Source organism: Neovison vison, chromosome 3 (assembly GCF_020171115.1).
Source record: "Neovison vison isolate M4711 chromosome 3, ASM_NN_V1, whole genome shotgun sequence".
Lineage (NCBI taxonomy): Eukaryota > Metazoa > Chordata > Mammalia > Carnivora > Mustelidae > Neogale > Neogale vison.
In genome coordinates this window covers 19,370,693-19,395,599 of record NC_058093.1, presented here as the reverse complement: position 1 = coordinate 19,395,599, position 24,907 = coordinate 19,370,693, and the positions used below count along the sequence as shown (strand labels likewise).

Sequence of the window (24,907 nt, the reverse complement as noted above, 5' to 3'; positions counted from 1 at the left end):
TGTAATCCTGGTATAGCGGTGAGGCCCTAAGACGTGTAAATAGATGGGCGGACCCTAGGGCTGTGGGTTGATAACGATGTGTCAATGTAAATTCATCGATTGAAACAAATGTACCACCTTAGTGCAGGATGTTGATAGTGGGGGAGGCTGTGCCTGTGTGGGGGCGGGGGATATGGAAATTCTGTACTTCCCTCTCCATTTCCGGGTAAACCTAAAACTGCTCTACAAATAAAGCCTATTAAAAAAGAAGAAGAAAAGAAAAGATGGCAGGACTGCTGTTAGCAGACAGCCATTTGTATGGAGACAGGAACTTAGATATTTTACATTTAAAGGAGTTTAATGTTCCCTGCTGACCTAATGGAGGCCTGAGAGCCTGCCCAGATGAGATTGTTCTCAGCCTTTGACTTTTCATCGCTTTTCTGGGATCACCCCGTTGGTTTGGTGATAAGGATGTGTATTAGTGATAGTGAATAAATCCAGACATTCTGCAAATGTGACTTTTTAATGCATTTTATGTGCCAGACCCCGTGCTTAACGCACAGCGGTTAAACAATGACAATGCACAGGCTCTTGCCCTGAAACTTCAAAGAACCATGGAGGTTTTCTCCAAGGGTAGTCCGCTGATCACCTATACTGGAAGCACTTTGAGGCAGTTGTGCAAATCACAAAATTCAGGACCCTGTTATAGACCTTCAGAATAAAAATCTGTGGATATGTGACCCAGGAATTTGCATTTTTAACAGGTATCTGAGAACCTTGACACTCAAAATATGGCATCACCTGGGAGCGTCTTTGAGGGGCAGAGAACCCTACCTCAGATGACCTGAATCAGAATCTGCATTTTAACAGGATCCTCATACATTAACGTTTGGGTTTGAGAAGCACTTTTCTGGAAGATTATTATACACCGAAGTATATGGGTGGCTTTTTAACAATGTGATGAGTGCATTTACAAAGGAACATGTGAGTTCCTCTGGGTGTTCATAAAAGCAACAGGGTTCCCCGTCAGAGATTTCCAGGAGGCGTGTGATAGTAACCACTTTTTAAAGAGCAAGGGGTGAGGCCAACGTGATGGGACAAAGGTGAGAGGTTTCATCAGAGGAAAGCACTGTACAAAAGTCCTGAAGCAAAGAGAACGCTGCTTTGTTTAGGGAATAAGAAGTTTACCTCAAATTGGAGTGTCTTGGTTTTGTTTTTGTTTTTAACTTACTTTAACTTACTTAAAATGGAAGGAAAAAAAATGGATGGAGATATTTTGTAAAAATTTCATGGTTGGGGCAACTGGGGGCTCAGTCCGTTGAGCAGCCCGCTCTTGATTTTGGCTCAGGTCTTGATGTCAAGGTCCTGGAATTTGCATTCCCCCCCACCCCCTCAAGGGCTCTGCGCTCAGCCAGAGAGTCTGCTTGAGGATTCTCTCTTCCTCTCCCTCTGATTCTCCCCCTACTTGCACTCACAAGGGCACAATCTCGCTCTCAAAATTAATTAAAAAAAATTTTTTTTTTTTACTTTTTAAAGATTTTTATTTATTTATTTGAGAGAGAGAGAAGGAGCAGGAGAAGCAGACTCCTTACTGAGGAGGGAGCCCCAGGAAGTGGAGGGCTCTATCCCAGGACCTGAGCTGAAGGCAGGCGCTTAACTGACTCAGCCACCCAGGTGCCCCCAGAAAAATTCTACGGTCAAAGATTTTTTTCATCAATGTTTAAGGGAAGGGGGCTGGGATCAGATTTTCCATTTCTTTCCTAAAGCTGCTTTCTCTAGCCTCCTTGGACAACGTTTTGTTTGTTTCTTTGTTTGACAGCCGTTTCTTCCCTCATTCATTTGAATGGTGCTTTGTGCCTGGTGCGAGAAAAGAAACAGTTCCTGCCCTCACGGAGTTTATAGGAGAGGCTGGGGTAGGGGTGGAGAAGCCAATAAAATAGGAAAATAAACGCATAATTATAAATTGAGGAAATGGTTAGGAAGGGTGCTATGATAGGAAATAGAGCGGGAAAACTCCAAGGAAAAGCTTATCCAGCTAGACCAGCAGATCTTGAAAGTGACCCAAACCACTGTGGGTTGGGTGGGATGGGGTGTCTTACGAGCACCCAGGCGCCGGTCGGTGCGTATATGAACACAACACGCGCGTGCGCACACACACACACACACACACACCCCACCCCACTCTCTCTTTCCTGGGAATCCGAATGAGGGTTGAAGACCAGCCCCTTTCAACCTGCTGTCTACAACATGAAAGGCCAGTGAAAATGGATTTTCTCCGCAGCTCCAAACCTGAAATGAGAAGCAACCTCCAGGTTGCAACAGTCCCATTTTCAGAAAGAACTTATCGGAGTAATTTTCTTAGGGAGCTGCTAAGAATGGGTCCAATCCTGCGGACGTGCCAAGTGGAATTTTCCAATTGCAAACATCCATCTGGGCGTTGGGAGGAGCCGTGAGGAGACTCTGCGGCCCCCGCCATTGTTTCCAAAATGTGTGTGATAAAAACCGCACAGAAGGAAATAGAGATAAGGCCTGGCTGTGCGCAGTCAGGCCCTGCCTGGCGGCCGGGTTCTGGGGCAAAAAAAGACCAGTCCTGGCGCCCCGGAACCTTGTGTGTCCGGGTCTCGCTTCCCGGGTGTCTGTGGGGAAGCATTTAAGAGGGGGACCGCGAGCCGCGCTTGTAAACAGTCCGCCGCGCTAGGACGGTCGGCGGCCGCGCGCGCTGTCACGGTGAGGCGGGCTTGCCTGAGGGCGAGCTCCGGCCGGGAGTAGGCTGCGGGCCCCGCCGCTGAGGGGAGAGCCCCAGCCGGCGGCCAGGTGAGCATCCTGCCGGCTTCCGTGCTGCCTGGCTGGCCCGCGGGGGAAGGGTGTGGGGATGACAGTGTTGTAACAGATACCCGAGGTGTCCCCGGGGTGGCGATGATTTTGCTGTTTCTTTCCTACTCGGGTTTTGACTTCGTGCTGGAGACTGCGGACAGTGGGTGAGGGGAGATGGCATGGTCCACTGTGTGCTTATTTTTATACATCGGGTTTATAAGTAGAAAGCAGTTTGAAATAGCCGATCCCGTTCTGTGCGTTGTTTCTAGTCTCCCTGCTTCTGGGTCCTAGAACCCGCGACTCGGCGGAGCCTTCCCTCCTCCCGTCGCGCCGGGGCGCCGAGACGCGGCCGTGGTGCCCTCCGTGGACGCCGATCGTTTTTAAGGTGTAGTAAATGATGCGGTGTGGCTGAAGACAAGCGTGATGTGGTCTTCTAGGAGGATAACTAAGCTGCAAAGCCAGGATAGGGACATTTCAGACCCACTCAGTAAATGAAATAAATGTCTGCTGACATAGATAATCGAACGGTGAACCGAGATTGGTCTAGATTTGTAGCTTGTAAAGCAGGGCAGATTTTAACAGGTTAACAGATTTTAACAGATTTTAACAGAATTTAACAGGTTAAACTGAGATGGAGCTATGCTGTTGTAAACTTATTTGGAACTTTTTTTTCCCCCCCTTCGTTTTTCCTCCTTGGAAAAGAGAAACACTTTCTTTTCTTTAATATTTCAATTTCAGGAGTCATAGCGAATTGCCATTTGTATTCATTCATAAGGTATTTTATTATAAATTGACTACATGTAAGTTTTAATTGTTGTACCTATAATTAAATACAAGGCGGTTTTCATTTCATTAACTTTGAAAATGCCTTCACCCAAAATTGGGCTATATAGAGACATGTCTCCATCACATAGTCTAGCTTTTAATTAGTAGAATAGTATTAGATTAAATTGCACATAGGGAAGGGTTTTGTGGGCCCCCAGGTGGCTCAGTCGGTTAAGTGTCTGCCTTCGTCTCAGGTCATGATCCCAGTCCCACATTGGGCTCCTTGCTTAGCAGGGAGCCTGTTTCTCCCTCTGCCTCTGCCACTCCTCCTGCTTGTGCTCTCTGTCAAATAAATACATAAAATCTTTTTTAAAAATTAAAAAAAAGTGTTTTGAAAGCAAGTACATCAAAGAAACAATATTAATGCCTTACGAATTTGTCTTTAAAATGAGTATTTTCACAATGTAATGGTTCATAGCAAGAACTGTAAAGCCAGACTACCAGGATTCCACTTTCTGTATGGGAAGTTACATGCTATATTTCCCAATCTGTAGAATGGGTTTAATAATAGTACTGATCTCATAGAGTTGTTATGAGGATTGAATGAATTAGTATTTTTAAAGCATTAAAAACAGCATGTGTAATAATTGCTGTATCCATGTTTGTTAATAAATACATAAGGGGCCCCTGGTTGGGAGAGCATGTGAGTCTTAATTTCCGGGTCATGAGTTCAAGCCCCATGTTGAGTGTAGAGATTACTAAAAAATAAACTCTTTCACTGATTTTTTAAAAAAATATTTTATTTATTTATTTGACAGACAGAGATCACAAGTAGGCAGAGAGGCAGGCAGAGAGAGGGGGGGAAGCAGGCTCCCTGCTGAGCAGAGAGCATGATTCGGGACTCCATCCCAGGACCCAAGGATCATGACCTGAGCCGAAGGCAGAGGCTTTAACCCACTGAGCCACCCAGGCGCCCCTCTTTCATTGATTTTTTAAAAATACATGTAATAAAAATAAACCAATGTCGAAAGTAGGATGGTGGTTGTGGAAGCTGAGGGAGGGGCAAAATGGAGAGTTTTGTTAAATGAGTATAGTTTCAGTTTTGCAAGATGAAGAGTTCTGTAAATTGGTGCACAACAGTGTGAATGTACTTATTATTGAACTGTACACTTGAAAATGGCAAAGATGCCAAATATGTAGATATTTTTCCACAATTAAAAAAATCAGTGTGGCAAAGTTAGGTATTAAAGATTATTCTTTTAGAAGGGGGAGGGACACAAAGAGGGAGAGAATCTTTTTTTAAATTTTTTTAAAAAATATTTATTCGTTTGACAGAGAGAGAGAAAACACACAAGCCTGGGGAAGGGGCACAGGGAGAGGAAGAAGCAGACTCCAAGCTAAACAGGTATCCTGATGCAGGGCTTGATCCCAGAATCCCGGGATCACGATCTGAGCCAAAGGCAGATGCTTAACTGACTGAGTCACCTAGGTGCCCAGAGAGGGAGAGAATCTTAAGCAGGCTTCATGCCCAGTGCAATGTGGGGCTCAGTCTCACAACCCTGAAATCGTGACCTGAGCCCAAATCAAGGCTTAACCGACTGAGCCACCCAGATGCCCCTCAAAATTCTTATTAGCATAGAGTGGCCCCATCCGGTTAACTTTGCCATTGTGCAAATGCAACTTCTTATAGTCATCAGGAAAGGTCAATTATTTGTAAATTCATACAATTAAGATTTACCATAAAGAGCATGAACAAATGATAAGAAAGAATACCTATGATTCTGTAGGAGGCAGAATTTTAAAAATGTTCCTCTACCAAGACTGCATGCCCTAATCTGCACAGCCTGTAAAGATGTGCAAAAGAGTGATGAAATATCACTCTTTTGACTCTATTGTGTTATAGGACACAGTTGAATTTAAAATAGGGAAATACCTGAGTAGTTCTAATCTAATCACAGGAGCCCGTAAAAGTGGAGAGCTTTCTCTGGCTGGGGAAATCCAAACGATTTGAAGCTTGTGGAGGAACAACATATTGTTGCTGTTTTGAGGGTGAAGGCAACACTTGAGAAGGAATGGAGGAGCCTTAAAGAATGCAGGATGCCTAGAATTGCTGGGGGTGGCCTAGCATGGAAACCGGAGCCTCAGACTTGGGGGCACAACCTAGGAACTGGACTAGGCCACCAACCTGAATGAGCTTGGATCTGGGTTCTTTACCAGAGCCTTTTAGATAAGAGTCCAGCCTGGCCAACAACACCTCGATTTTGACCTCTTGAGAGAGATCCTGAACAGGGAACCTAGTCAAGCTTAACCCAGACTTATGACCTTCAGAATTGTGAAATAAGAAATAGGCGTTGCTTTAAACTACTGATTTTGTGGAAATCTGTTATATAGCAGTAGAAAACTAACAGACTTCTGCAGAAAAGTGGGCAAAAGACAGCACAGACTATCCATAGAAGAGAAAATTAAGTGGCTAATAGACATATGAAAATATGTTCCTTTTCATTAATCAAAGAAATGAAAATTGGAACAACAGCAGGGCTCCATTTTTCCAGTGCTTAAATTTACATAGATTGTTAACAGTTTCAATTCTTCACCTTGGTTAGTGTGCAGTGGAACAGATGCTCTCAAATGGTGTGAGGGGTGAGCAAATGATAGAACCTTTCTGAAAGCTCTTTGGCTGCATGTATGAACAGCCTCACTAATGCTCCTACCCCTTGACCTAAAACTCCTAGCAATCAGTCCAAAGGAACTTAGAAATATTTTTACAGTAATGTTCACAAATGCTTAATGTAGCTTTGTTTTCTCATAGATGATGGATTTTAGGCTTTAGGCACTAGACCTAGGTTAATTATACAAGTGGAAAACAAAGAACTGTGATGGATATGTAACCATTTGCAAAAAGAAATACATGTGCCTGTTCTGGCTAGCAAAACCAAGCTGGACCCAGACTGGTAACATCTGCGTTACAAAACACTCAGTGGTAATATTCATTGGATATTTATCAGATACGTGACATTCTCTGTTCCAGTTTCTTTGATCACGTATGCAGCCTTCCTATAGTACTTCAAGTGAAGCTATGCATTTACGTATGTAAGAAGCTTGTAGGTAGATGGGTACTGTTTTAATTACTTGTTTCCGAAGACCTGATTTTAATAGGAACCTGGGAAAGATTAAATCATTTGGGCAGATTTTTTTAGGATTCTCCGTCTCTGGACAATTTTCAGGAGCAGAGATCCTTGATACGTTTTCATTTTCCACACTGGTTCCCTTTCAGGTTTTCATTTTGCTCTGCTCGTTCACACCTATGAGAAGTGTACAGAGAGTGTCTGTTGCTCCATTGGCATTAGCCAAATGGTGATTTTCTTCATGGGGAATGTGATTTTGCATTTGGTTCATAAGTCACTGAATCATATTCTAGCTTAGAGCTTCTAGTGCAAGCTAAATAATTCTGAGAACTGAGTACTGAGTGACGCTATGCTAAAAATGACACCAGTAGTAAATTCCATGCGTTATGTTTGCTCTCCTTCATTGGCTACTGTGGACATTTCTGGACAGACAATAAAAAGCCCACATAATTTACCTTCATACAATAAGGTGAGAACTGTATTTGGTCTGTGGATGTGATTAGTCTTGATGACAGCGTGAGTTGTGAGCAAAACTAAAGTTAAAATACAGACGCCATTGGGCGCCTGGGTGGCTCAGTGGGTTAAGCCGCTGCCTTCGGCTCAGGTCATGATCTCAGGGTCCTGGGATCGAGTCCCGCATCGGGCTCTCTGCTCAGCAGGGAGCCTGCTTCCTCCTCTCTCTCTCTCTCTGCCTGCTTCTCTGCCTACTTGTAATCTCTGTCAAATAAGTAAATAAAATCTTTAAAAAAAAAAAATACAGACGCCATTGTATTGAGATGTCAGGCATGCTGTTTTCATTAACATTTTGTTTCTTTTTCATACACATTAACTGTTCATTTGAGTTACATGTTTTAAATTGGATTCTCTGATTCTATGCCATGTTCGTGAGTACTGGAGAGATTTATCCGCCCAGGTGTCTTGATTAGTGTAGCCAATGTATAATTCAGTACACACTGAAGCTGCCTGGTTCTGTGTTACCCAGTTCACTTGTGGACATTTATCTAACAGGGAAATTGCTAAATATCCACTTTACTTTGTGGCTTGTCTATATGATTATAAATGGAAGTTTTAGTCACAGAGCAGGGCACATACAGGTTAGAAAACATTAGAAAGGTAACCAGCAGTTTTTATGCTCCAGGAAACTAAGTAAATGATATTTTCCCATGTATTCTTGATCCATTCGAGTCAGCACTTGAGCTTTTCCAGAACTACTTCTCTTCTGTCCTCAGGGATTCATTGACTGAACAAGTGAGAGTTGAGCAGTTGTTTCGTACCGTGACACATAGCTCTTGTACTCGGAGCCAAGAGTACAACTTTGAATAAAACAGGCATAGTCTTTGCCCTCATGAAACTTACGGTCTAGTGAGGGAGACAGACAAGTAAACAGGCCATTTTACACAGCATTAAAGGCATTATAATTGAGAAGATCAGGGTGCTCTGGGGACACATAAGAGGGAAGACTAAAATGGACGTAGGAGGTCAGGGAAGAAGTGATACTTCAGCACAGACACAGAGGCTAAATTAAATTAGCCAAGTTGTGTCCCTGTGTGTTGTGGGGTGGGGTGAGGGTAAAGAGAGATTCAGGAGATGAGCCCAGGAAAGCAAGTGGCCATGGGCTTTTACAGGCAATGTTAAGGAGTGTATGGTTTTTCCAGAAGACAGCAGGGTTTTAATTTTAGGAAGCCCACTTGGATTGCATCGTGATGACAGGAAAGACTGAAGGGAAGGAGACTCGGCGGTGGTGTCTGAACTAAGACAGTAAAGAAAGAGAGGAAGGGCTAGATTTGACACATGTGGTAGAGGTAGAATTAATATGACTTGCTATTTGGAGTGATTGCAGGTGAAGGGGACAGAAGGGTCAAGGGTAATGTTCACTTTCTGGGGCAGATGATGGTGTCCTTCACTGTATGGACAATACCAGGTCTAGGGACAAGTTGAGCGTAAGATGAGGAGCTAGGTTAGTGCACATTAAGGAGTTAGGGGATATCCAAGAGGAAGTTTGTGGGTCTAGAGCTCAGGGGAGTAATCTGTTCTTCTTCTACCACATGGACGGCTGCTGAAGCCCACAGAAATGAAGATCACTCAGACAGAAGAGGAACTAAACAAGAGGGTTATGGGGAAAATGGAGGACTGCCTGCATTTATGATATGAGCATAAGAAGGGGAACTCATAGTGGGGACTGAACTGAACATCCAGAGATAAAGGAGAAATAGCAGAAGAGGCTGCATCAGTGTGTTCGTGAGAGCGATGCAGAGCCGGCATGCAGTAGGTCAGATACTGCTTGAGGGGTCGGGTCGGCCGTGCAGTGAAAAGTCTCCTGGGTTTAGCAACAAGGAAATTGTTGATGACCTTTGCCTCTGGCAGAACTGCATTTCCTCTGGGGGTGCAAATGAATGGGTGGTGAGGAGTAGAGTCAGAAAGCAAAAAGAGCAAGTTTCTTCTAGAAACTTGGAATTAAAAGGGAGGAGGAGAAAATATTTTAGCTGTAGAGGAGCTTGGAGGACAAGGGAGGGTTTTACTTATTTGGTTTTTCTTCTTTGAGGAGAGATACTCCTTTTGAGTCATCATGTTCTTGCACTAGTGAATCTCCTCACTCCAAGACCACCAGAAAAGTGGAAACAGTAACTCCTGCTGCCCTGAACAGTGCAGGCCTTCTTTGAGAAGATTATAAACCTGTCTCAGAGTTTCCTAAAGTGATTGCTGTCTCCACTCTGTACCAGTTCATTGGTTTATAATGAGAGGAGATCAGAGACCATTAGACCCTTTCCCTGCACCACACAACCCCCGTGGGCATCCTGTACCTTGCTTTGGAGTTCACAGAGCACTGCATTATGTCATTTGACTTGCTCTCCAAGACAACTTTTGAAGAGGGTAGGACAGGTATCCTTATTTGACCTGCATCAAGGTAACTGGAGTTCAGGTTCACATGGCTTGGCCAGAGTCACACCTCCGGTCATTGTGCATGGAATGTTGAAACTGAGGTCTTCCAGTTCCAGGTCTGATGGTCCCAAAGTGATTGTCACTTACCGAAATATTAGATATGATGTCTGTGGATTCCTAGTAGTGTGAACTTACCATCTTTCAGTAGATTTAAGAAACAAGACTAAAGGTTGTGGGTCAACTTCGTTATTTGGATTGAACCCCATGTACAATGATATTCTTACCTCTGTTCCTCCCCCAAAAGAGTTCAGTTGGCTTTAGAAGGAGGCACTTTATTTGGGCATGCCTTAATAGTTAAAATATGTTGGAATTATCTATAGTCACATTTAATTTGAAAATATTTCTTTAATTCTTTTGACAGAAACACTTATTAGCAGAGTTTTTTTTTTTAAAGTAAACATTTTTACAAGTGTTTCTATTTATCGGGTAAATGAAAAATGATGTCTTAGGGAAACATTAGTAAAAGGTTTGGGCAATTAGGACTATGTCAACATTTGCAAAAGCACTTTTTTGGCCTAAATGAAGTCACAGTTATTATACTCTTGCAGACATTCTAAGTAATGTGTTCAAGGTCACTAAGAGAATTAAGGTTAGCTGTTTAGTTAGAGAACAGCTTTTTACCCTGTTTGTTCAGGGACCTCTCATCCACCATTCCCACAGAGACCTTACATATGACACACAAGTATTACAGACATGATTTTTTTCAATAAATTGAGTATAAACAGTTTTCTGGGTATAAAGATGATTTTGAGCATTTAACATTTTTGAGTTGTGGGATTAACGAATATTTTAAAATAAATAGATTATTAATAATAAGTAATTTTAAGGTTGCTGATGTTTGACATTAAAATGCAAAGCACCATTTTGTAAAATTATAGCTATATTATCTGAGGGTAATTAATTTGCTATTAAATGCCATACAAAGCTGTATGTGCATTTTAGAGCCTTACTTCCGCTCACTGGCTGTATTACTTTGGACACATAACTTCGTCTCTTTAAATCTGAGTTTTCTTTTCTGTAAAGTGCTGAAAATAGCAGCCCTCTGACCGGGTCATTGTGAGGGTTTAACAACATGAAGCAGATAAAGGGCGTAAATAATGACTGCCCTTTAGTAAGGACTCAGAAATATTAGCTATGACTTTTTAATCTTGATCTTGACTTACTAGTAAGAACTGTCTTTGTTTTGTTTTTAAACGTTAAATACATCATTCCACACTTAAATGTGTCTGTCTACATTGAATGAGCCATTTGTAGGGCTTTTTAAATGAGTTTAGTAGCGGTAGTCTTGGAGAATGAGCAGCTATTTGGGTCCCAATTATCATATGCTGTCATCTTAATTTCCAGTCAAAAGAGCTAAAAAGAGAGATGCCTGGGCGGCTCAGTCAGTTAAGCATCTGCGTTTGGCTCAGGTCCTGATCCCAGCATCTTGGGATCGAGTCCCATGTCGAGCTACACACCCAGTGGGGCTTGTCCCTCTCCCGCTGCCCGTCACCCCACTTTGTTTTCTCTTTCTGTCTCTCTCTCAAATAAATAAATAATCTTAAAAAGTTAAAGAAATATGGACCAGTCAGAACTCCAGAATGTGTACATGCTGCTGCATTGTTTCCTAAAAATCCTATTTCATACTCTTGAATATAGTCCATAATAAAAGAAATCTAAATCCAGAACTGGAGATGAAAATGCAGTTTCTACTGTTCTTCTCCTTCATATTTTGTGAACTTTTCCTTTTTTCTGTTTGATGGACAGAGGTTTTTCTGACCTTCATGTTGGGCATAGTAAAGTAACAAAGATTCATCCTATTATTTTACCTTACCTTGTCCTTATCTTTGAAGGTCATAGACTGTTTTGTCTGCCTTTGCCAGCCTTGCTTATTTCCTGACAAAACTGTAAGAGGCTGCTTGGTAGTCAAGGTTGTTGTCACAGATTAAGTAAAAGAGGGAGGGAGGGGTCATGGATGCTGTTCTTGGGCACTGAGTAAGCCTGTCCTTTTGCTTAGACCTTATCATGGGTCTGATACTCTCAGGATGCCATTTGAACAAAGACCCAGGCTCACTTTTTAACAAGTTCTGTTGTAGCAGAGAAAGAAATAAAAAATCATTTAATTACTTCTGTTGTACATTTATCCTGCATGCCCATAGGAACTGGTTTTGTGAATATGTGCTAACCCATAGGCTGATTGTTGTTTTGAAGGTTAAAGTTGTAAGTATTTTCACTTCTGCTAATCAGCTGCAGTGACCTAAGGAATTAAAGTCAATGGGAAATGAGGCATTTATTCATTTTCCGTGACATCCCAGCCATGCAGCAAGTGGCCTTCATTTGGCCAGTGATGTTTCTTTGGGTCAGAAAAACTTGGGCAACTGGTGAAGCGCGCTCTGTACTGGTGCCTTCCATTTGTGCCATTGTTAGTTTACTGTGAGCTTACCCTTTGGTGAAGCATTTGAAGCTCTTACCATAGGTTGACAGCTTCATGCCAGAAGCAGCATCATTTCTAGAGCAGGTATGATTGGTTTTACTGGTTGTTTGTTTCCTTTGTCTTTGGTTTCTTCCAACTGAAGTCATCTCTCTGTAGACTGCTACATCATTTAATTGTGTTCAGTCGTTACAACTCTTTATTATCTCTTGATTATTAATGATTTCTTTTTTATGTTCCTGTAACACCTTTTGAGTATTTCTATTAAGGCACTGTTTACACTTGCTTTTATGTTGTTTCCCCACTAGCTGTTAGGCGCTTCTAGGGCAGAAGCTCTGGTTTGGTCTCCCTAGCCTCTATCAAGTGTTTGGGTTCTTAGTCCATCCTTGTAAAGGCTTGCGGAGTATAAATGGTTCCATGGTTAGGAATTAGCTAGCTTCTAATAGGAATAGTAATTGCTTTAGATTTTACAAAGAGCTTTCACATACATTATCTGCATTTGTGCTTTACAATTCCTTAAGGTAGACAGGGGCAGGCATTGGCAGGATTTCCATTTTGCAGATAAGGAGGACGGGGAAGTCCTGAATCAGCCTGACTTGCTTGTAGTCCTTCAGCTTAGAAGGCAGTGCTGGGACCTTAACCCTTTCTGGTCTCAGAAATTTGTGTTCTCACTGCGACACCTCTGTCCCATTGAACAAACTCAAAACTGGGTGGTGAATATGTACCCTCAATGTTCATAGCAGCAATGTCCACAGTAGCCAAACTGTGGAAAGAGCTGAGATGGCCTTCAACAGACGGATGGATGAAGAAGATGTGGTCCATATATACAATGGAATATTACTCAGTCATCAGAAAGGATGAATACCCAACGTTTGCCTCAACATGGATGGGACTGGAGGAGATTATGCTGAGTGAAATAAGTCAATCAGAGATAGTCAGTTATCATGGTTTCACTTACTTGTGGAACATAAGGAATAACATGGAGGACATCAAGAGAAGGAAAGGAAAAGTGAATTGGGGGAAATCCGAGGGTGAGACGACCATGAGGGACTGTGGATTCTGAAATACAAACTGAGGGTTTTAGGAGTGGGGAATGGGTGAGCCTGGTGGCAGGTATTAAGGAGGGCCTGTTGCCTGGAGCACTGGGTGTTATACATAAACAGTCTTGGAACATTGCATTAAAAACTAATGATGTATTTTATGGTGACTAAAAGAACACAATAAAATAATTAAAAAAAAAAAACAAACCTGGATGGCGAATTGTTGGATTCAGTCTACTTAGAATTTATGGACCTTTTTTTTAAAAAATATTTTATTTATTTATTTGACAGGCAGAGATCACAAGTAGGCAGAGAGGCAGGCAGAGAGAGAGGAGGAAGCAGGCTCCCTGCGGAGCAGAGAGCCCAATGCGAGTCTCCATCCCAGAACCCTGGGATCATGACCTGAGCTGAAGGCAGAGGCTTTAACCCACTGAGCCACCCAGGTGCCCCATTTATGGACCTTCTAATTGGACTTGGTTGGCCCAGTGATTAGACAGGGATTCCAGGAACCTCTTTTTTGTTCTCCTTAGGGCCTTTGACTGACAAGAGATGAGTCAGTCATCTTGGTTTCTCTTTCATCATCTTTAAAAATAATCCTGCTACTTTTTCTTAATTCTCTCTGTTTACTACTAGTTTTTTTTTTTTTAAAGATTTTATTTATTTATTTGACAGAGAGAGATCACAAGTAGACAGAGAGGCAGGCAGAGAGAAAGAGAGAGAGGGAAGCAGGCTCTCCGCTCTGCAGGGAGCCCGATGTGGGACTCGATCCCAGGACCCTGAGATCATGACCTGAGCCGAAGGCAGCGGCTTAACCCACTGAGCCACCCAGGTGCCCTACTAGTTTTTTTTTAATCAAGAAGCTTATCAAGAACTTTATAAACCATACTCTAAGCCATGCATATGAAAATGATTATTCTCAGTAGAGCCAAATGGTTCTATGAGTTGATGACATCTTTAAAACTACTTTCGTGGTTCTTTCTGGGTAGCTTGCATATCAGGGTCTTAGTAAACCTCCCTGGCAGTTGTTGCTTTCATTGTTATGATCTGTCACGTATTCAGCTTTTGCCAACTGGCGTGGCTCAGATGGCACCTGCATGGGCTAGGAAGATATTCCCTGTTGCAGTTGGAGGCTGACTATAGCAAGATGTGATGTTTATGATGGAAGTTTTCACCTACTTCACCTCATTCCTAGATTATTTGGGTGGGTATTTTGTTAGTTTTTTTTTTTTTTAAAGATTTTATTTATTTATTTGTCAGAGACAGAGGGAGAGAGAGCGAGCGAGCACAGGCAGACAGAGAGGCAGGCAGAGGCAGAGGGAGAAGCAGGCTCCCCGCCGAGCAAGGAGCCCGATGTGGGACTCGATCCCAGGACCCTGGGATCATGACCTGAGCTGAAGGCAGCTGCTTAACCAACTGAGCCACCCAGGCGTCCCTATTTTGTTAGTTTTTTAATCTCTGTTCCTTGCCATGGAGGTAAAGGAAAGTGGAAAAAATTGAGTCTGCATTTTTAGACACACAACTGAAGTTTGTGTCTGTTTGGTTACTTAAAGTGGGTCATATTGGAACTTTGGTGGTTTTATGAAATGGGATTCCTGATCAGGAGCCGTGGATTTCCAGTCCAGTGGTTGACAAATGGGGCATAGTAACATTACTGCCTTCAAAAGCAAAGCAATCTGAGATTTGAAATGCCACACTTATATTTAGTTTAGTTTCTGGGAAAACATCTTGGGGCATCAAATGTCTCAATGATTTTTGAGTGGCAAACAATAAGCAAGGACAGCGATGTACTGAAAAATGCTTTAAATTGATTGTCTGGTGTATTTCAAAGGAAATGTCTCTTTACTGGTATTAGAAAGAACTTGAGCTCTAAATCAGTGGAAAATGAGACCAACCCAACTACTGATTTGCAGTGGTTCACAAAATGATTCCCTAGTGCTGCATGGGAGCTTTTGTTTCTATAAAAGGTCTAAGTGAGGTCTTGGCTGCCTATCCTTTGCCATGTTATTTTTAAACCTGGTTTCTATAGTGTAGAAGCTTTCTTTACCAAGAAAATCCTAAAAGCTCAAGTCAACATATGTTTTGTCAGATTTTACTTAAATGAGCTTACAATGAATTCAGATGTACTTTTTCCAGAAAATCAGAGTGGTATTTATATTTACAGATGTCAGTGCTTTGAAAACTTACTCTTTATCCAGCTGCTCATTCAATAAATATTTATTGAGCACCTGTTGTGAACTAGCCATAGTTCTAGGCCCAGTGGGGGTTATTAAAAATGAAATAGGTTAAACTCACCACTCTCAAGTTGCTGTAAGTCCAGTTGGGTAGGTGCGTGACCTCAGGCCAATTATTTGTCTTTGAGCCTCCATTTTCTGTCTGTAAAATGGAGGTAATAATACTCACTATACATTGTGAGGCTTAGAGATACAAAATTCCAAGCAATGTAGCTAGCACAGTATGGGCTTCTGATAAATTATAATTATTATTGTCATCATTTCAGAAAGAACAGGCAGCATGCAGTATATGTTGTGGGGACAATACCAGAGACATCTGTGGACATTTAAAGAAAAGAGCAGACAGTTTTAGGGCCAGGGCTTAAAGGAAGCTTATGGAAGAAGTGGTATTGAAGCTTGTGGAATGGATAGAATTTCAGAGGTAGAGGTGGGGAGAGGGTATTTCAGAGGTAACTGTGTTAAGTAAAGTTTTGGAGTTGGGAAGACAAAATTTGAGCGATAGCATTGCAGTTAGGAGGAAGAGTTTATCATAGAAGAGAAGTGAGCAGTTGGGCAGGCAAGCCAGGCCAAGGTTGTGAAAGTTTAGAGTGTCAGGTGAGCAAGTTGACCTTGTTGTCAACAGAAGCTTCATTGAAGGATTTTATTTGCTACTGTCCCCCCAGTGTCTAGAACAGTCCCCAGTCCATGGTGAGCGTTCAGCAGATATGTATGAATGAATAACTGATCATGATTTTAGACAAATTGAGCTTAATTTTGTCATGAGATAAGCCAGATGGAAAAGTCTTAAGAATAGTTGGGAACCCAGGACCAGAGGTCAGGCCTGAGATTGAGACCGACCTCAGACATTTAGAAAGCACTAATACAGACTAATTATTGACAAGTGTGAATAAATGGACCCAGGAGAATATGTAGCTATAGTTACAGATGAGAGCTCAGGCAGTGCCACATTTGCTAAAGGGGTCAGTAAGGAAGGGAGGAAGATGGAGACCCAGAATGTGCAGTAGAAATGAGAGAAAAGGTCAGAGTGTGTGATGTCTGTGAAACTGCAGAGATGTTTGAGGAGGGGCTGGTTAATAGTGCCAAGAAGGGTCAGGACTTGGAAGAATACTGGCAGTTGTGTACTGAGGAAGTCTCTGGAGAGCTGCAGAAGGGAATTTCCATTGAGTGGAGCCTTGTGCCAGGTTGAAGGTGTAAGTGGGCACAGCACATTCTGGCACATTGGTTGGATTTTTCTTTTCAAGGTTAGTAATACTTGCTTTTTGAGCATATATATAAACAGACAGTGTGCCCAAATTGTATATATAATCTGATTCCAAGTAAATACTAGATAAAACACACCTAACTATTCTGAGTTATAAGATCATGAATGATTTTTATTTTCTTTGCCATATCTGTCAGTATTTTCTGGAGTTTCTATGAATATTTATTGCTTTTAGAAGTGGAAAAACACTGTACCACTTATTTTTTAAAATGTTATTCTCCTAATGTTTTCAAAATGTTATTCTCCATAGCAGTAGATTTCTCATTTATTAAAACTTGTATAGAATGTAGTCATTTAAGGTTCCTCTAGGCCTATGAAATGGGATTCCATCTGTATTTCTAGCTGTCCTTTTCCTCTGAAAGACCCCAAACTCCTTAAGAGGTCCACACTGACATTGCGTCCTTATCTGCCGCTTGTGGCTTTGCCTCCACATGCCTGTGTTGTCTTTATGTCAAAGCACCATGACAAAATCATGATCTCTTACAGCCTCATAGTCCAGAAAGGTCATCTTACTAGGGTCAGATTGGTTTGTGGTGGGTTCTTTACATTATATATAACTTAGAAAATTTTCAGTCAGCTCCATCCTTAACTGAAGTGAAGAACACATGAGAGCCACATGTGCTGACTGTCCTGGTGATCCCTCTAAATTCTCATGTTTGAAAATGGATTGGCAGAAAGAGTTCACCCTAGGTGTCTTTGGTATTGCCCTTTTCTCTCTAGTCCAGCTGCTTCTAAAACTGCCTGGCCTCAGACACCCTCTCAGCACTCATTCAATTCTAGTTGTAAGGCAGTTAGTCAGGGGGAAGGAAGTCAGCACTTTTACCATCCAACTTGGAGAACATGGCACCTTTGTGTGGGTTGGATGGGTATTATTGCTTATATCTGCTTTTCTGCCTCAATGTGGGAGGATTGCCGTAGTCATCCTGTTAGTTAGCCTGGCCTAATGAGCATGTAAACAACAGAGTTCCTTGTTAAAGATAGCAATACACTGATTCTCCATCCTGTTACATTGTGATGCATGCCGGGGATTCCTTGGGTTGAGCTTTTATTACCGCCCTGGCAAACGGACCTCAGTTTGTCAATCCATTAAATAAGAGAAATAACCCTTTTTACAGAAAGGGTATTTTATTTAAAAATAAGATATCTGTAGATCATTGAGTTTGGCTGAAAAGTAGTGTATTATAAGTAGTTCGTTGCTGACTTTGCCTTTGTTGGGCTGACATATCTCTGAAGGTCTAGTCTAGGAGCATGTGGTTGTTGAATGGGTGAGGTCCAGTGGAGCGCTCCGTAATTATAGAGTAGTTTACATTTTTTAAAGGCGTGTTGGAACAGCTACCTAGTGAGTGATCCACGGGCGTAGCAGTTTGATGTTAGCAACTTTATTGGATACAGGTAGCTAAGTAAAGCGCCCAGAGGTTAAATGGTTTGCCAGAGGCCACCCAGCACGTTTGTGTGTGTGTGTGTGTGTGTGTGTGGTTGAGCCAGATTTAGAACACAGTTCTAATTAGCTCCTAATTTCCGGCTTTGTGCTGAGGCAAACCACACTGCACACACACACTCATTTTATTTAGTTCACTTTGTCAAAGGAACATAATATTCATATTTTGACCTGTCTGAATATGCTGTTGTTATTTCTAATTAATTTCAAAACCAAATGAGGCGAGCTAGAAGAGGTGTTTGCTTGTAGAGACTAAACTTGGCGTTACATCCTTGTACTGTCATGAATTTGAGGCATATCTATCCTAGGGAGAAGATGAGGTTCTAAAAAGAATGAGGTTGTTGAAAAATGGAGCCCCAAAGGATGAAGACACAAAGATCATAAAGGAGGTTAAGTAAGGTACCCTGCCTGGTGTCGCGTCGCTTAGAGCGCAGAGCGGGATACGCGGGATAGAGATTGTCGATCATTTCAGTGCAGCGTGGCAAACCCAGGGTGCTAAGAGAGAGCCTGAGCAATTGGGAAAGCCTCCCCAACTTGGAGCAAAACATGGAGGAATAAAACAGCAAGACGAATATTGGTTAGCATCTACAAATGGGAGAGGTGGATGGGTCATGAAAGGGCATGAATGTCATGCAGAAGAATAACAGTGCATTTACTCAACACATGCATAGTTAGTGCCTTTTTTTTTAAGCATGTCAGACACTATTCTGTGCACTTGGGATACCTTATTGAGCAAAGTGAACGTAAATTCCTGCCCTTGAGTAGCTTGTATTTTAGTAGGTAGAAACACTAAACATTAAATAAATAAGTAAATTAAATGGCACTTTAGAAGATGGTAATTGCAGGGACGCCTGGGTGGCTCAGTTGGTTAAGCAGCTGCCTTCGGCTCAGGTCATGATCCCAGTGTCCTGGGATCGAGTCCCACATCAGGCTCCTTGCTCGGCAGGGAGCCTGCTTCTCCCTCTGCCTCTGTCTGCCTGTGCTCGTGCTCTCTCTCCCTCTCTCTGTGATAAATAAATAATTAAAAAAAAAAACAAAAAAGAAGATGGTAATTGCATAAGGAGAAAGGGTCAAGCCAGGTGATGGAGGTTAACATAAACAGTGATAGGTCCCGTTGATAGGATCTACCACTGATAGGACGTGATGAGAATGGCACTTCGCCTCTGTGGGGTTTGTCCCCCCAAAACATACAGCACCAGTCTAATCGTGAGAAAAACATCAAACAAATGCCAGGTGAGGGACAATCTATAAATACCTGGTCAGTATTCCTCAAAATTGTCAAGGTCATCAAAAACAAGTAGTCTGAGAAACTCACAGCCAGGAGGAGGTTAAAGAGGTATGATGACTAAATTCATGAGGTATCCTGGTTAGAATCCTGGAACAGAAAAAGGATATTAGAAAAAATTAAGGAAATCCCAATAACATATGACCTTTAGTTAATAATAATGTATCAATTCCGGTTCATTAATTGTGACAAATGTGCCATACTAATGTAAAATGTCACATGGAAAAAAACTGGCTGCGGGGTTTGTTGGTACTCACTGTACTATCGTTGCAGTAATTTTGTAAATATAAAACTTTAAAAATTATAAGTTTGTTTTAAAAAGGCAGAGTAAAGGGAATCAGAAGTCCAGGGTGGAGATGTATGTTACAATTTTAAATAGTATGATCAAGGTAGGCTTCATTGAAAAGGTGACATGAACAATCACTTCAGGAGAAAGTTGGCCATGTTGGTTCTGAGGCAATAGCTGATGCAAAGACCCTGAGGTGAGAACATGCCTACAAGTTGGCCAGATGGGAGGGAGGGTTGGGAGTAGGGAGAGTATGAGCTCATGGAGGAGGGATGGTGGGGCAGATAGAGGTGGCTTTTAGGCCACGGTTAGTCATGTACTGTGTGCCAGGAACCATGCCCTTGTCTTATGTAGTTCTCCCAACTCTCTTGAGAGAGAAGTATTATGGGTTTGCTGATTTTGCAAATGAGAAAACGGAAATTAAAAAGGGAAATAACTTGCTGGAGTCCCCTTGCTGTTAATTGGTGGAGCTGTAGTTCCTTCCTTGCTGGACTAGATCTTTGAGGAGACTACTGCCCACAAGAAAATCTGACTCTCTGCTTGTTGTTGTTTTAAGTTGTGGTAAAAAACACATAGATAGCTTATTATCTTAGCCATTTTTTCTGTGAGTCGTGTTAAGCGTATTCACATTGCTGTGAAACAGATCTCCAGAACCTTTTCGTCTTGCAAATCTGAATATCTATACCCCTTAAACACCACCTGCAGAGTCCCTGCATAGCAAGGAGACGGATGTGTGACTCGATCCCAGGGCCCTGGGATGAAGACGTGAGCCAAAAGCAGATCAAGACGTGAGCCCAAAGCCCACTGAGCCACGCAGGCGTCCCATTCTCTTGCTTTTTAAAGGCTGAATACTGTTTTGTTGCACAGCTAAATACCACAGTCTGTTTATCAGCCTGTTTTGTCAGTAAAATTTTATCAGACACAGACAAGCCCATTCATTTCCATTTTGTCTATGGCTGCCTTCTGCACACAACAGCAGTAGAGGTAAGGAGTAGCAAACCTAACTGTATGGCACCTAAAGCCAAAGCTATTTACTCCTTACAGAAAGTATTTGCTGACTCTTGTTCTACTGGGGAGACTCTGAAGGATTAAGAGAAATGATGTGGAGGCTGCATTAGAAGGAAAGGCAAGAGGCAGGAAGATTTTCTTGTCTTGTGGGAACAGGGACACAGGTGAAGAGGTGGGGCCCTTCAGAAGCTCCTAGCCTAACGGAGGGGGAAAAGGTGGTTTACAAAGTTGACTTGTTCAGTGATGGGTGAGACATTCAGGCAAATAAGAGACCTGAAAGGCCTGAGTCCTCAGGAAAGACTTCAGAGAGGGCTGGGACAGATCAGATAGACACAGGGATTGGGGGAGTGCGCCTCCTTCTCAGGAGGCCTTCGCAGCAACACCTGCCTCCCGAGGGTAAGGCAGTGAAAGCAGTTAGAGCTGTGCCTGGTATACGGTAAGAGTTCACTACTCTAGTAATGTAAGTTCCACGAGAGCAGGATTTCTATCTGTTCTGTTCACTGTAGTATCACCTGTGCTTAAACTCAGTGGCTGCTTCAGTAAATATTTATGGAATGAATAAATCACTGTAACTTTCAATAACTCTTTTTAGCTATTTAATTTGTATTGTGCAATGCAGGCAAAGAGCTGGACCTCTCTCACTGGTCTGTCAATTCATTTATTACACTAAAGAGTTTTTTTTTTTTTACTGTTAAAGCAGCAGCTATCCTTACTATTTATTGCTAGAAACAGGCTTGTGGTGAGTCAGAGGTAATGGCAAAAAAGGAAAAAGAGGAGAAGAAAACAACGTTAATGATCCTAAAGATAGCCACTCAAAAATAATTCATTAACTTACTTAAAAAATACTTATTAAATTGCATCTATGTTCTGGAGGTCCAAGGGTGAGCAAAATAGACAAAGTTGCTGCCTAAGAGGGGCTATTGGCTTTGGAACTGGTAATTACAAGTGTAAAGTGTGCAACTTACAGATATGCAAGTGCCATGGAAACTTAAATAAGGACATTTAACCAGATAGTGTCCCTGAGGAAGAAACAAGTCCTGATTATTGGTTGCTGTGTGACAAAATACTCCCAAACTTAGTGTCTGAAAACAGTTTATTGCCTCTCACCATTCTGGGCTACCTAGGCTCATTGGGACAGTTCTCCGTCGGGATCTCCTATGAGTTGCAGTTAGATACTGACTGGGGCTGGAATCCTCTGCAATCTTGACTGGGCTGACTTCCAAGACGGCTTCTCCACACACATGCCTGATGCCTCCCTGCTGCAGCGTGACCTCTCTTTCTAGCAGACAGCCTTACTTCCTAGATAACAGCTTAGAGCTCCCAGAGACAGGAAGAGGAAGCTACCAGGCCAGGTAAGGGCTGTACCTCAAATGGGCACAGCATCATTTCTGCCACACTCTATTGATCAAAATATCACAAATCCTGCCCAGATTCAAGGGAGTAGAAAAATAAAGTCAGTTTTGGACGGAGGAATAACAAGATCTCATTGCAGAAAAGCATGTGGCATAGAATTTGTTGTGGCCATCTTTAGAGAATACAACTCTGTCACTTGATGTTAGGTCCAAGGATAATTTGGCATTAGATCTATAAAAGAGAGAGAGGGAGGGTAACCCCTCCAGCAAGGAGAACAGCATTGTGGACAGGACTGGAAGTCAAAAAGGTAAACCTCAGAGTCCCTCAGAAGAACTGAAAGGCCCGTGTGACTGAGTGGATGAAGACAAGGAAGAGTGTCAGGAAAATGCTGGGTTGCATGGAAAAGAGGAGAAGTTTTTAGGGTATAATGAGAAGGTTAAATGCGTATTTCTATCAGAAAGGAGGGGGAATAGCTGCATAAGGTCCAAACAGAGGCAGTGGAAAGCGCTAAATAGTGAAAATTAAAATTCCTATAATGGGACATACTGCTTAGCCTAGAGAAGGATTTGGAGCAGAGTGGGTGTGGGTCAGGGAAATCTTGCCCCAAATCACGTAGCTCATATGAGACAATTGGGAGTTGAACCCAGAACTAACCCTGGAGCTCAGACGTTTCCACTGTACTGCTCACCACATCGCCTATGGAAAGTCATATAATAAACATGAAATTTGCTTGCTAATAAAAGTAACTTACTCTTTCTAATTTGTTCCTAGCCTTTCAGACGCATACCTTCTAAATTTCTTAGACTCAAGTCAAAGGGCACCTTTTTTTTTTTTTTATAAGGTTTTATTTGTTTATTTGAGAGAGAGAGAGAGAGCGAGCAAAAGAGGGGGAGAGAGAAGGCATGAGAGGGGAGAGGTCAGAGGAAGAAGGACTCGATCCCGAGACTCCAGGATCATGACCTAGGCCGAGGCAGTTGCTTAACCGACTGAGCCATCCAGGCGCCCCCAAAGGGCACCTTCTTTTGAAGACTTTCCTAATCCATACAAAAGTGATCATGTGATCTCATAATCCCTTGGCCTCAATGTCCCCTTCTGTGAAAGGTTGGAGTTGGAGGGATGACTTCAGAGTTCCCTTCCTTGTCTAACAGTGTCTGGTTTAGGATGTGTGGGGTAACAGTGTCCCACAAGCTAGCAGCGATGGGCATCAGTGGTTATATGCTTCTAACCAGCCTATGAGTACTTCAGCTGAGAGCACAAAGAGTAGATTTCTAGACATTTTGATTTAAAATAAGAAAAAAATCACTTTGAAGCATGTACTCTATTATGATTACAGACTGAATTTTAAGCACGGGGTAAGGAAAGGAATATGAGTGATACAGTCTTAGATGAATAACTAACCGCTCTGCACCTTGGTGCCTCTTCTATAAAATGGGAAACTTATGTTAAAAAAACCAAAATTTGATGGGGCGCCTGGGTGGCTCAGTGGGTTAAAGTCTCTGCCTTCAGCTCGGGTCAGGATCCCAGTGTCCTGGGATCGAGCCCCACATCGGGCTCGCTGCTCAGCAGGGAGCCTGCTTCCTCCTCTCTCTCTGCCTACTTGTGATCTTTGTCTGTCAAATAAATAAATAAATCTTTTTAAAAAAACCCAAAAACCAAAATTTGAGTGATTAAACTTGAAGATCAGTTTGGCTGCATTCAACAATTTACGAATCAGGTGACATCCCATCTAGTAAATAGAAGGCGCTACAAAATGAACTCTTTTATAGGCAGGAGGGGTGGAAGCACGGTCACCTTTCTTTGGGGGAAGGGCAGGGATCTATGAATCAGATTACCTCACTAGTGCTGATCAGGTAATTCTAGATTTACTGGTGAAAGGTCACATTCCCACAAAAGGCTAAAGGTACTGAGGCTGAGATAGGTATAATCTTGATTTGCTGATGTGGGGCTTTGCACAAGTGACTCCATTTTGATTCCATTATCATTATCATTATTATTATTATTATTATCCTTACTTACACTTTATTATGTTTATTTGAAATTTTGGTAAAGAAAGAAAATTTTATGATTTATTATGTATTTCTTTTTCATAGCCTCTGATGTAGAAGATGAAACTAAAAGTCCTATGTTTCAAAATTACAGAAGTAGTAAAACCCTATTGCACAATTCAAGAGGCTCAGGGCTTAACTGTAAACACAGGAAAAGAAACCCTGTTTGCAACTATTATAACTGATGTTTATCTCTAAAAGTCAATCAGTGCCTACTGCATAAGGGCTAACATAATAAATATCAAAGTATAAAATGTAGACAAGTTCATAGTCATTATCACTTCACAAGAGGTTAACCACAGAGTTCCTGTAAACTGCAAACCTGTTGACGCATTTTAAAACGAAGGGCTATATATACTAGTTTAATTTACATATATTAAGCAATGTAGATTGGTACTGTTGATTTAAATGTAATGGTTAATGACCTAAGTGCTAAAAATGATTTTAATGAACCATAAGATCGTGCAGTTTTAAACAGAAAAAAGCACATCTGTGAACCTTCGCAGGAACATGCAGAGCTGTTGCTAACTGCCTAATTTTAACCTACTTGTAAGTAGTTAAGGGCAAAAAAGCCCCTTGCATAGTTGTTTTGTTGGTTCATTTTTGGGGTGCAAACACAAAGTTGTATGTGACTGTTGAGCACATGGATTGTAATAGTGTGACTGAGAAACTTCATTTGATTTTTATTATAAATTCAAATAGTTGTATATGGCCGGTGCCTACCATATTGGACAGCATCACTGTCAAGGTCTGTTCTAATTAGGCCTGACCTTGGAGATCTCATCTTTCCCAGAGATAACGAGTTAGTGCTCATGAAGGCTATTTTCTGCCCAACCTTGAGGCTCAACCTGTACTCCTAGACCAATCCTCAAAACATCTGGGAGTTTGGAGCCTGAAGCCTTTCTTTCAAGTTGACTGGAGGAATTC

The 24,907-nt window shown here is 42.0% G+C and overlaps 1 protein-coding gene across 4 annotated transcripts in view; it reads left to right on the top strand.

Moving 5' to 3' along the window:
* Positions 1–2,682: 2,682 nt before the first annotated feature.
* PLEKHM3 (pleckstrin homology domain containing M3) overlaps positions 2,683–24,907 on the top strand; it is a 183,872-nt gene continuing 161,647 nt past the window's right edge. For 3 of the 4 annotated variants that reach the window (XM_044241453.1, XM_044241456.1, XM_044241455.1), the window contains exon 1: positions 2,683–2,793. The gene's annotated coding sequence lies outside the window, so the exon portion shown is untranslated. Of the gene's footprint in view, positions 2,794–3,062; positions 3,179–24,907 lie in introns of those variants that run through there. The other variant, XM_044241454.1, reaches the window with a different exon arrangement.